The 12,239-nt window shown below is 42.7% G+C and overlaps 1 protein-coding gene and 1 long non-coding RNA gene across 5 annotated transcripts in view; one reads left to right on the top strand and one right to left on the bottom strand.

Annotated features, from left to right (window-relative positions):
• Nucleotides 1-12,239, top strand: part of Mapk10 (mitogen-activated protein kinase 10) — a 313,083-nt gene that overhangs the window by 184,660 nt on the left and 116,184 nt on the right. The window lies entirely within an intron of this gene.
• Nucleotides 9,656-12,126, bottom strand: LOC115031105 (uncharacterized). Its single transcript, XR_003836692.2, has 3 exons — nt 12,011-12,126; nt 11,745-11,806; nt 9,656-10,573 (listed from the first exon to the last, which is right to left on the bottom strand). It is a non-coding gene; the product is annotated as an uncharacterized LOC115031105 (long non-coding RNA).

Genomic DNA, 12,239 nt, shown 5'->3' with positions numbered 1-12,239 from the left:
TAAGGTGTATAATAGACAATTATTCCAAATTCCCTTATTCTTCTGTTAACTTTAATTAATTTATATTCCTAGGGTTGAAAATTAACAAGAATTTGTAGCTTAAACACATTTTTTTTGGCAGAAGTGAAGGGTGATCACTTAATAACTATAAATAACTATCACTTACAGATATTTCAGTTCCTTTGAAACCATTTATTGGTGTAAATACCAATGTCTCTGTCAGAAGAAATAGTTAATATTTTGTATTTATTTATAATTTCTGTTTCAGTCCCTGAGACAGAGTGGTTAATTGACATGGATTCTTGCTTCATAAGTGCCCCCCGCCCCGTCTTCTAAAAATCAAATCACTGTGTGGTCACCATGTTTCTTTATCTGATGCACATATATTATATGTAGTATGTAACACATGTATACATATGATATGTATATGCTAACCTCCACACTATCTAGTTTATCTTAGAAAAAACAAAATTCCTCCTGGAAAGGACACAGCTTCATCCATGTGACTGAATTAAGCTAAGTAACAGATGGCAAGTGTCCTTGCTCAGAGTGTGGGAATCATCTTTACTGCTTCAGAAGACCTGCCCTTTCCACCTGGAGATGAGGCATGTTTGTTTTAAAGAAGAGACATCGTGGAATTATAAACAGTGCACCTAAAGACAGTAGTGCTGGGAGGGTCTTTGTGTGAGGCTCAGAGGGAAGGCACTAGCCCCCATCTCCATGCAGAGGCGTACCTCTGGCCTGTTCCAGATGACACTGTTTACGGCGTTCGCCTGTCTTGCTCATCTAGGTTTTGACTGCAGGAGCTGAGACATCTTTCATTTTGGAAGACGCTCTGACAGCTCTAGCATTCTCTTTGTCTGTTCTCTGTGCTCATCTCAGATTCACATCCTCACCTGCAGTGGGATTTAAATTTATTTAAAATATTTGACCCTGTCAAGTGCTTTCCATTTCTTGTCACAAGTTATGAATTCAGCCCTGAATCGTTGCATGTTAAGCTCCTGTCTACCGTGGTAGAGTTCCAGTCACCATCAGACAAGGCTCTTGCCCACGTCACTGGACGCAGGCTTCTTTTAGTTTCTGACATCTACTCACTGGTTCTCAGAACTGTGCTCTAATTTAGCTATAGTTTTATCTTTGCCATCAAAATGTCTTACACAAAAGATGTAATTATGCCCGTGTATAAAAATAAAAATTTCACTCTTGATCAAGGTGGTTCAAAACCCAAGTCTATTTATAAAAAATGTAAAAAAGCAAAACAAAACCAGAACAAAACCCCTTTCTTCAGGTTCACCCTAAACAGCAGACTATGAGGTGGACAAGCAATGAGCTTCAAATTTCAAAGGAAAGAAAACTTGCTTAGCAAAACCGTAAATGGGACAACAGGCAGGTAACAGATTCAATCGATAACAGGTTAGTATTGCTGAACCAGTCTGCCACAGTGGTTTGAGAGTCCCAAGAAGATGGAAGGAAAGAAGGAAGAGGGGGAAATTACAAGTCAGATTGTTGTCAGGTTGACATGATCCCCTCTCTTCCAGGAAGCTCCCCTCCCTCCCGCCCTCTTCCCCTCAGTGTGTCTCTTCAAGAACCATGTCTGTCAGGGCCTTCCTTTGGTCAGAGGCCATCGCTCATCTGCTGTCGTTCATCTTGACACCACGAGGATTGGTGACCTGCACCATGAATGTAGTCTCCTCCTCTTGCTTGTTTTGTCTGTAGCTCTGCTCTCCAAACTCCCATCCAGCTCAGCACAGTTGGCTGCTTGCCCTCGCCTGCTGGAAGGCTGAGCTGGCTGATCATCTTATAACCGCGCTGATTTTCTCCATTATGGGTTTATGAGCTTCATCCTCAGCTGGGCTCCCATTCTTGCTTAGCAACCCTTTTACTTACGTGTCTCCTCTGCTTCCTATCCCATTTCCCATGGCGGCCGTTACAACCCTGTTACAAGTTTCCTGTGAGCTCCTAATCCCATTTTCTCACTCTATATAATGTGCAGAAGGCCTTACCCTATTCTTTTAAAAGAAAGCACATGGCCTGAGGCAAGTGTGCTCTATAGTTTTCCTTCTTCACTGTCATCTGAGACCTTCTGTGCTCAGTGTGTCCCCCAGGAAAAGTGCCCCCGCATGGCTGGCCATCTGTGTCTGTGGTTCCCTCCCCTTCTATCTCTGTATGGAATCAACTGTAGCTTCCTCCCTCCTACCTATAGAAGACTCCTCTACAAAGTTTCATCTAAAAATAAGTCCTTTAGATTTCGTTTGACCCTGAAAGGCCCTTCTATCACTTGTTTTTCCTAATCAAGGCTTTTGATAGGATGATATGACTTTAACCTCTTCCCAGTCTGTCCGTCACACTTCACTAATGGCTGCAATTCTATCACATTATGGCTATGGCAGAAGGAGGAGACTGGAGATGGCAAAGGTGGATCCTACACAGCTAGCTAGTCCACTGGCTTCCTTCTCTCTCCTCATTTCAGGATGTCATGTTTGGACACATATACTACAGACATTATTCGGGGCTCTCTAAAGGAAAGACCTGATAGAATGAATGTGGTTTAGACTGTCTCACGTGGGAGAAGCTGAGATCCAGGTAGTTGTGTTGTGCCCTGAGTCCACGGAAAACGCAGATGAGCCCAAGAATTGCAAAGTCTGCTGCAAATTGCGAAAGAGTTTTATTTTCTTTTATTTTTTTTTTTAAAGATTTATTTATTTATTATATGTAAGTACACTGTAGCTGTCTTCAGACTCTCCAGAAGAGGGTGCCAGATCTCGTTGTGGGTGGTTGTGAGCCACCATGTGGTTGCTGGGATTTGAACTCTGGACCTTCGGAAGAGCAGTCGGGTGCTCTTACCCACTGAGCCATCTCACCAGCCCCAGAGTTTTATTTTCAAGTTTGAACTCCGTTTACCCACCTAGCACTCACTGCATGAATGCTGGCAAGTGACCCTCAGTCCAGAAAACATTGGGCTTATATACAGTATAGGGATAATGTGAATATTTACAAAAAAGGGGAATAGAGGGTGGAATAGTACTGAAGTGGGACGGGGTTAATGGGTGTCTGTTAGGGACTAATTTTATGGGCAGTAGTAACTGTCTGTGACCTGACCTCTGTTTACCTTTTTTCCATGGTCTCCTTTGAGTTTGTTATTTCTCTAAGGTCTCAAGGACAGGCACCTGGAGAGTTATTAGCAGGAGTGTTGTTTTTTGGGGACAGAGAGATGGTGCCATTCTAATGCTAGGGGAGCGGGAGGGGCTGCTGCAGGAGGATGAGGATGGGATCCTCTGGCAGGGAATGCAGAGGCAAACTGTACAACACTGAAGTCTCTCTGGTATCAGTAATTCGGGGGTTACAACAGTTGCTTAGTCCACAATGCTGGTTGTCTCAGCACTCATAGTTTGGAGCTGAAGGTCTGAGGGTCACTAGAGAGCTGCTGATCTTTGCCTACATTGGACTCTTGAAGAAGTTGGTTCTGTATCAGTAAAGGGAGGTCACAGTGCTAGGATAGATGAACACGTCATCCAGAGGGCAAGCAAGCAAAAGCAGTTTCCTCCTTCTATGCACTTTAATCTGGGATGCCAACAAGAGGAGTCACCTACATTTAGGTGGGTCTTCCTGTTTCAAATAATACCATCAAGAAAATTCCTCACGGGAGTGCCCTGGCAGCTTGTGTTTTAGTTGATTCCAGATTGTCAGCCAAGATTAGTCCTCACACCATCTAATTATTAATTCTTAGTTCCTTTGAATTTCAAAATGGTAACTGTCAAACTTTGCATGTGTTTGGCACGGGACCATGAGAGAGCAGCATGTGTGATGATGCTTCCAGTTATTTCATCCGAGGATAAAGCTAGAAGGAGCACAGAGATAGAGTTGTTCAGGCTCTAACACCTGGCATTGCATAGTAGCCAATGTGTTATTGACTGGCTTAGGTTATAGCCAGTCCTAATGGGTGCCAGCCTTCGTAGTTAAATGACCAGAAAGCCAAAGTTGCAAAGGGCAAAGACTTGGATCAGGAGTGTATTAGTTACTTGTGGTTGTACCAAAAGCATCTTCAGGAAGGAAGAGTTTATTGTGACTCTCCACTTGAGAAGGGAAATAATTCACCATGATGGGGAAGGCATGAAGGCAGGGAGGTGGAACAGCTGATCGTAATCAGGAAGCAGAGAGTGGACTGGAAGTGGGGCTGGATTAAGATACCTCTCCTGGGCATATATCCAGAAGATGTCCCAACCGGTAAGAAGGACACATGCTCCACTATGTTCATAGCAGCCTTATTTATAATAGCCAGAAGCTGGAAAGAACCCAGATGCCCCTCAACAGAGGAATGGATACAAAAAATGTGGTACATTTACACAATGGAGTACTACTCAGCTATTAAAAAGAATGAATATGTGAAATTCCTAGGCAAATGGTTGGACCTGGAGGGCATCATCCTGAGTGAGGTAACACAATCACAAAAGAACTCAAATGATATGTACTCACTAATAAGTGGATATTAGCCCAGAAACTTAGTATACCCGAGATATAAGAGACAATTTGTAAAACACATGAAACTGAAGAAGAACGAAGGCCAAAGTGTGGACACTTTGCCTCTTCTTAGAATTGGAAACAATCACCCATGGAAGGAGTTACAGAGACAAAGTTTGGAGCTGAGACAAAAGGATGGACCATCTAGAGACTGCCATATCCAGGGATCCATCCCATAATTAGCCTCCAAAAGATGACACCATAGCATACACTAGCAAGCATTTGCTGAAAGGACCCTGATATAGCTGTCTCTTGTGAGACTAGGCCAGGGCCTAGCAAACACAGAAGTGGATGCTCACAGTCAGCTATTGGATGGATCACAAGGCCCCCAATGGAGGAGCTAGAGAAAGTATCCAAGGAGCTAAAGAGATCTGCAACCCTGTAGGTGCAACAACATTATGAACTAACCAGTACCCTGGAGCTCTTGACTCTAGCTGCATATGTATCAAAAGATGGCCTAGTCGGCCATCACTAGAAAGAGAGGCCCATTGGACATGCAAACTTTATATGCCCCAGTACAGGGGAACGCCAGGGCCAAAAAATTGGAATGGGTGGGTATTGAAGTAGGGGGGAGGGTATGGGGAACTTTTGGGATAGCATTGGAAATGTAATTGAGGAAAATACGTAATAAAAAAATATTAAAAAAAAAAAGATGCAGACACAGTGAGAGGGCTGATTGGCTAATCGTAGTCAGGAAGCAGAGTGTGGACCAGAAGTGGGGCTGGACCACGATACAGACATAGTGACTTACCTGCTTACTGAGGGTCCCATCTGAGGGAGGGTGTCACCTTCTGGAGAACACTAGGGCTCCCGGAGAATGTGCCACCTTCAAACCACAGGAATAGACTAGAAAAACAAGTACTGATACCAGATATTTTTCTGAATCTGGAAGAGATTTGGAGGCAGATATCAAGAATCGGGCTAGAGGTGAGGCATGAACACCTGGAGATAAGTGTCATGAATGTTGTTGGCTGCTAAGTGACTCTCAGTGTTAGCTAGGGTTGAAGCTCCCTGCCTCCTGATTTCCTACCACCTCTATGTTCAAGCATTAGGCATCTCCCTTGATAGTCATTTTCCATTGCCCGTTCAGTGTTACATTTGTAAAACGTTCTTTTTCCTTGGACCTTTCACTTTGGTTTATGCCCGACTTCTCAAATGTTTGTCGTGCTGGCTTTGTTCCTTCTGAGTCCTACACCTGTTTTCGTATGCACTGTGTTTCACTGATATTTCATATATGAATTTATGATCTACTCAAACTTGCCATTCACTGTGAATGTCTTTCTTAGGAATCACTCATAGCTTAGTCACTGCGTTTAGGCTACATCAACTCGTAGGGGTTTGTTGCTGTTGTATGGTGGTGGCTTGTAGTATCCATCCATGAGGAGTACCATCCCCAATAGTTTGGATGGTTGACTGATACCCACCTCTTGCTTCCACACTGCATACAGAGGAAAGTTCCTTGACAGAACAGATTCTAATTCTTTAGAAGGACATACTAACAATTTTTCGAAAATATACTAGCCGTTGAAGTACTTACGGTACTTTTAAAAATGAACACAAATGAGCATCTGTTTCATGGGATTTCATATATCTCCGGGCATGGATACAGCATGCATGAGTTATATCCATCCCTCTGTTGCCCTCCATACACTTCCCAGCCTTATCTTGCAAAGATTTCACTTTCAGGTTAATGTTTGTTTCCATGTATGAGAGAATAGGAAATACTGGTGTTTGTATGTGTTTGTGTGTCTGTGCATGTTTGTGTGTGTGTGTTTCGATTATTTCCCTTAACATACTGTATTTTCTAGAGTCTATTCCACTGCAATCCCTGAGATTTTATTCTTTGCCACTGACTAATACTCCATCTGGTATATATATATATATATATATATATATGATGTTTCCTTTCTCCATGGCTCTCTTGAGGAACACACGGTTTGGTTCCTCAGTTTAGCTACTAAGAAATAACACCCCAGTAAATACATATTTGCAGGTAGCTCTTTGCAATGACCAATTGATCTCCTTCGATACATGTCTAGAACTGGTATGGTCGGATCAGGTATCACTTCTAATTTTGGTTCATTGGTAAAATTCCATGACTTAGCAATTTTGATTCTCACCATTAGGAATGGTTCCCCTTTCCCACATCTTCATGAGCATTGTTTAGTTTTACATTGACTTTATTCACGTGTTATTATTGATTGTTCATGTGTGTGTGTGTGCTCGTGGATCTGTGTGTTTGTGTGTGTGAACTTGTGCATGCATGTATGCTTGTGAGTGTGGAGGCCAGAGGCTAAGCTCAGGTTTTATTCCCCAGGTTTGTTTGGAGTGTGTGTATATGCATTCTTGTATACTAATGCAAGCATGAACATGCCACGGCAGCCCTGTGGAGGTCAGAGGACAACCTTGGGCATCAGTTTTCCCTTTGCATCTTGGTTGAGGCAGTCTCTGTTGGTTTTACACCATGTACACTAGGCTATGTGTCCAAGTAATCTACAGCATCCATAAATTTTGACTTTATTTGCACTCCCTAAGAGCTAATGTTATTAAGTCTTCTCATTTGTTTATTGTCTATCTGCATGTATTTATCAGATGCACCCACTTGGATCTTCTTCATTTTGAAAGTGGGTGGTTTTAAAGTTTCTTTTTGGTTCTTTGTGTGTTCTTGATGCTAACCCTTTGCCCCTTCCTGTGAGTGCTGTTAAATGGACTTCCCAGTCGTAGGCTTTCCTTTGCTGTGTGGATCTTGGTGCTTTGATGTGATTCCCTTTGTCATGTGTTGTCTTTTCTTTGCTTTGGAGATCTGATTCGGAAAACTGTTGCTGTTGTCAGTATGACAATTTCTCCCAGTAATTGCAGTTTTTGGTCTTATATTTAGGCTTTTGATGTCCTTGAGTTTACCATTGCCCAAGATGAGGGCTAAGGACTGAGTGTGAACTCCCCTATTCCATCTATTTGATGTATTTGAGTTTGTTCACCATTGCACAAGAGGAGAGCTGAGGATCGATCGAGTTTGAATCCTCTATTCCATCTGCTGTGAAGACTGTCCCTTCTCCACTCTGTGCTTTTGATGTCCTTGTCAAGAGCGAGTTGCGGTGTGTGTCACCCTTCTTTCCCCCTGGTCTATGAGTCTGTTTTCATGCTGATATCGGACTGTTTCCTTCCTGGGCTAGTTTGACTCTGTTACTGTGGTAAGTCATCGATCAAAAAGAACTTGGGGAGGGAAGGCTTTATTTGGCTTAGAGTTTGTAGTCCAGCATCATGGCCAGTCTAGGCAGGGACTCGAGACAGGAACTTAGAGGCAGGAACCAAAGCAGAGACCATGAAGGGATGCTGCTTACTGGCTTGTTTCCCCTCCCCCCACCCAGCCCCCGCCTTGATAAACTACTTTTCTTAGACCGCCTGACCAGGGATGGCACAGCCAACAGTGGGCTGGGCTCCCATACACCAGTTACAATCAAGAAAATGCCCTGCTGACATGCTCCCAGTCCAATCTGTCGGAGGCAGCTCCTCAACTGAGAGTTTTTCTTCCCTGTCTCAGGGGACAGGCATCCCATTCTGCTTTTTGAGAGTGGTAGCCTCCATTCCTTCCCACTTGACAACACCTGGGTGCAAGAATGCAGAACATTCATATTTGACACTCAGAACCCTACTTGGGTCTCTGAGGAAGATGTGTGCTGGGGTGGAGCAGTGGCTCCCAGGTGGTACAATGCAGGGGTTTCTGACCCATGCAGAAGGCACTCTAATTTAGACAGCAGTTCACTTTTCAAGTTTACTATCCATGTATGCCCTGGGTGTCTTCTGGGATGATGACATGAACTCCAGACTACTGTGAGATTTCAGGTTACTTATATGTAATGGAATATAAGTCAGTGTGGTGTGTGAAACTTCCCAATAGCTAGGCTTTGCAGCATTATTTGCACTGACAGGATTTGGGGGCTGATTTCCACTCTTATACACTGTAGGGGTGACAGACACTGCAGGGGGACTGACTATTGAATACATCCTTGTTCTGAATATTTATCATCTATATATCTGTCATCTATCTATCTATCTATCTATCTATCTATCTATCTATCTATCTATCTATCCATCTATTCATTGTCTACTATCTGTCATCTATCTGCCATCTACTATCTATCAATCTATAATTATTATCTATCATCTATCAATCTATGTATGTATGTATGTATGTATGTATGTATGTATGTATCTATCTATCTATCTATCTATCTATCTATCTATCTATCTATCTATGTATCTGCTATCTATCATCTGTCATATATCAGTCTATCTATCATCCATCTACCTATCTTATTAAGTATCTATCAGATGATAGATACTTACTATCTATCTATTATCTATCTATCTATCATCTATGTATTATTATTATCTATCATCTATCTATCAATCTATTGTCTATCTTTCTATCATCTATCTAACATCTATTATCTATGTATGTATGCATCTATATCTATTATCTATCTATCTATCTATCTATCTATCTATCTATCTATCTATCCATCCATCTATCCAACTTCGTTCAAGGAGGAGCTAAGTGCCTCTGCTCAGCATCCCAGATATCTCCTTCTGAAAGTCATTTTGTGTCTCTACTTGGATGCGCGTGGTGTGCCTCCTATTTCCTGGGGTGAACTTCTGTTCCAGTTTCAGTTGCACAAATCTTTTCAGTTACCCCATTTCACCATGGCTCAGCAAAAGTTACTGCCTTCTCACTTCTTTGCAATATTTATATTTTTATTGTTGTCTAAATGCTTGCTGCTAGAGGGTGATTTTTATCAGAATTAGGATTTGTGTTCAGAGTATGTTTGCAAGATTTTGAAAATGCTTGCTACATAATGGAAACATCTTAAATATTGAATTGTTTCCTATAACATATTTCAGCAATACACACACACACAATGTATATTAAATTAATGACATGACACCCCAATTTCATGGTTATTCAGAGGTATTATGCATTAATTAATAAAACTAACTTAGATTCTCTCATTAGATCTACTAATAGATACTGTTGTATGTAAATATTAGTGTGATAAAACATAATAATTATGTCACTGGACTTTCTAAAGAATGAGCTGGTAAAAACATAATTGATATTTCAAATCATTTATTAAAATGCCATACTAATTTAAACTTGATCTGATGACATTAAATAAGACCTACACACAGCATATTCTAAAGTGTCATTACATGGAAAATGGGAGGATTATGTCAGACAACTCCACACTCAAGGCATCCATGTGGAGAGGGAAATGGTCACCATCACAGGATGGGCACTGTTAGTATCTTAAAGCTGGAGACTCGCACCCGAGTGCCGATTTCATGCTGAAGTGTAACGTCACGAACAGATCTACTAGTGCTTTGTACACAGTGAGCATTTTTGGATTCAGAAAAAAAAATGGCTAGGCTGAATAAATGAACAAAATGCAAACAACGGTAGTTATTCGTTCTCACTGTCAAAGAAATATACTAGACAAAATAGAAATGTGGGATAGGGAGGTGGCTTCCTGGTTAAAGTGCTTGCTGCACATGCACATCAGGACCCGAGTTTGCATCCCCATCCACCCATGAACATCCCCAGCATCCCTGGTGCTTTGCTGGGTGCTAGAGTACCCAGGAGACCCCAGGGTCTTGCTTACCAGCCAGGCTAGATGACATAAGTGCCGCATTCAGTGAGAGATCCAGTCTCAAAAAATAAAGTGGAGAGCCATAGAGGAAGCCTCCTGCTGTCAACCTCTGGCCTCCACATATGCAAAGACTAACAAGTGCATGTGCACACATGTGCATAACATACATACACACACACACACACACACACACACGTAAGATTGTTTCTGTGACATCTCCTTACTGTATTTTCATTAAGTATTTATTGGGTGGCTGAAGGATATTAGAACTGCGACATATCAATAGGACACAGAGTTGGACAGACAGGGTCCACCATCCAGGAAGAGAGGGACACAGACAGCCTTGCACCTCTTGGGCAGTTTCTTCACATCCTTCAATCCTTATTCTTAAATCAGGATCATTCTGGCTGTTGAAACAAATTAAAAAGACTGATAGGAGCTTAAAGGGAAAAGATAAGGAGGGTGGGAGCCAGCATTCTGTTTAGCCCTCTCAGGGACAACACGACAGAAAAGCACTAGAGCCTCCAAATGGCCAGAAGGGAGTAAATCCACAGTGGAACTTTAACGGACAAGGCCCACAGTGATGCTTCTCTTCTGCTCCCTCCTACAGGCTGGAACTCAGTCACACAGCTACAGTCTAACTGTGTGGGAGGCTAGAGTACCCAGGAAAGGGAGAAACGCTAGGACTCTACAGCTTCTGAGCTTTCTAAAGCAGTTAAGCTCTGGCTACATAGAGCTAAATGCAGCATTCTTTCCTGCAGCTTCCAGTCGAGCCTGCATTTTCTCCATGTGGCAGCTTTACGTCATCTTTACACTGCCTTCTCCCCCCTCCCCCCGTGCTCTGCCTCATTTCCCTCTAGACTAGAGCCTCTTTAAGGCACAGGAGTCAAGATTGCTCCAGTTCCGCAATCTAGCACACTGTGTGGTGTGGAGCAGTCACCAGCAGATACTGCTGGTGAGCTCCTGGTTTTCTCTGCTATCTCTTTTGTCCACACCCAGCTTTCTGGGATCCATTTTTTTTCTCTCTGTACCAAAATATGCTGAACTATTCTTGTCGAGTTAGAGTCATGTCAGATGTCCAGTCTGCACATTATTTGATTTGACACTTTTGGACCTAATCACCTGGTTTGGATACCTTTATCTGAGTATGTCATCTTACCTTTCTTATTCTTGGGTGGAATTCTTTGCTGCCAATTTAGCAGTGCAGATTGAGTCCTCACAGATAAAGGAGGCCTACAATGGTTAGTGGCAGGAAAAGCGTACCCATTATGGGAGAAGGAATCCTGGGTGTTAAAAGGCACACGCATGAAGGACAGCAGGCGTCAGGGACAGAATGACACAGAAATAAAGGGAGAGACAGGTGCCAGATTCATAAAGGAGAAGAATGAAAGCCAAGACAAATGAGCGCAGAAAGCAAGCAGAAGGCTCCCAGAGAGAAGCAAAGAGAAGAGGGACTGGGAAGAGAAATGAGGATTGTGACAGAATAGTTTTCCAGGATGGAGGAAGGTACTGATGGGATTAATTTTGAAAGGAAGCAATAACTCTTTGTGAAGCAGTGAATTTGAGTATCTCTCTTACCTTGGCTCTCTTTGGATCATATTTGATAAGCTGTTCAAAACGTCTTCGATATTGTCACTGTGCTGTGAAATAGAGATAGAACCTTGATTGGACTGTGAAGTCTCAGCCACAAAGACAAAAAGGGTTTGTTTGGCTAGCGGTTCAGTTGCTCCAAGCCTCTGGCTGCGGATCACAGCAGCGGCTGATGGGAGCAAGCTTTTCACCCCAGGGCCAGCTAAGAAAGGAAAGTGGGAAGGGAAAGGGAAATTAGAGAAAATGTCAAAGACCATTAATCGCAGAGTGGTTCTTGTGCCAGTGACACTCCCACATCTTTGAGCTTGGAGCGAGATGGATCTCCTTGGCAGAAAAACTAGGGCTGGCTCAGCAGTGTCTGCACTGTGCCAGCGTAACCCGGAAGTGTCCGTGAATCAGCTCCGGTTTTTACACCACAGTGTATGTTTTCAATGCTGTATTACTTGACTTTCATTCTGACGTGTCTGCCTCAGAGGTGAACGA

The sequence above is a fragment of the Mus caroli genome, unplaced genomic scaffold, assembly GCF_978045245.1.
Source record: "Mus caroli unplaced genomic scaffold, Mus_caroli_1 scaffold_4, whole genome shotgun sequence".
NCBI lineage: Eukaryota > Metazoa > Chordata > Mammalia > Rodentia > Muridae > Mus > Mus caroli.
Note: the sequence above shows the minus strand (reverse complement) of the source record. Positions and strands in the feature narration are given on the sequence as shown.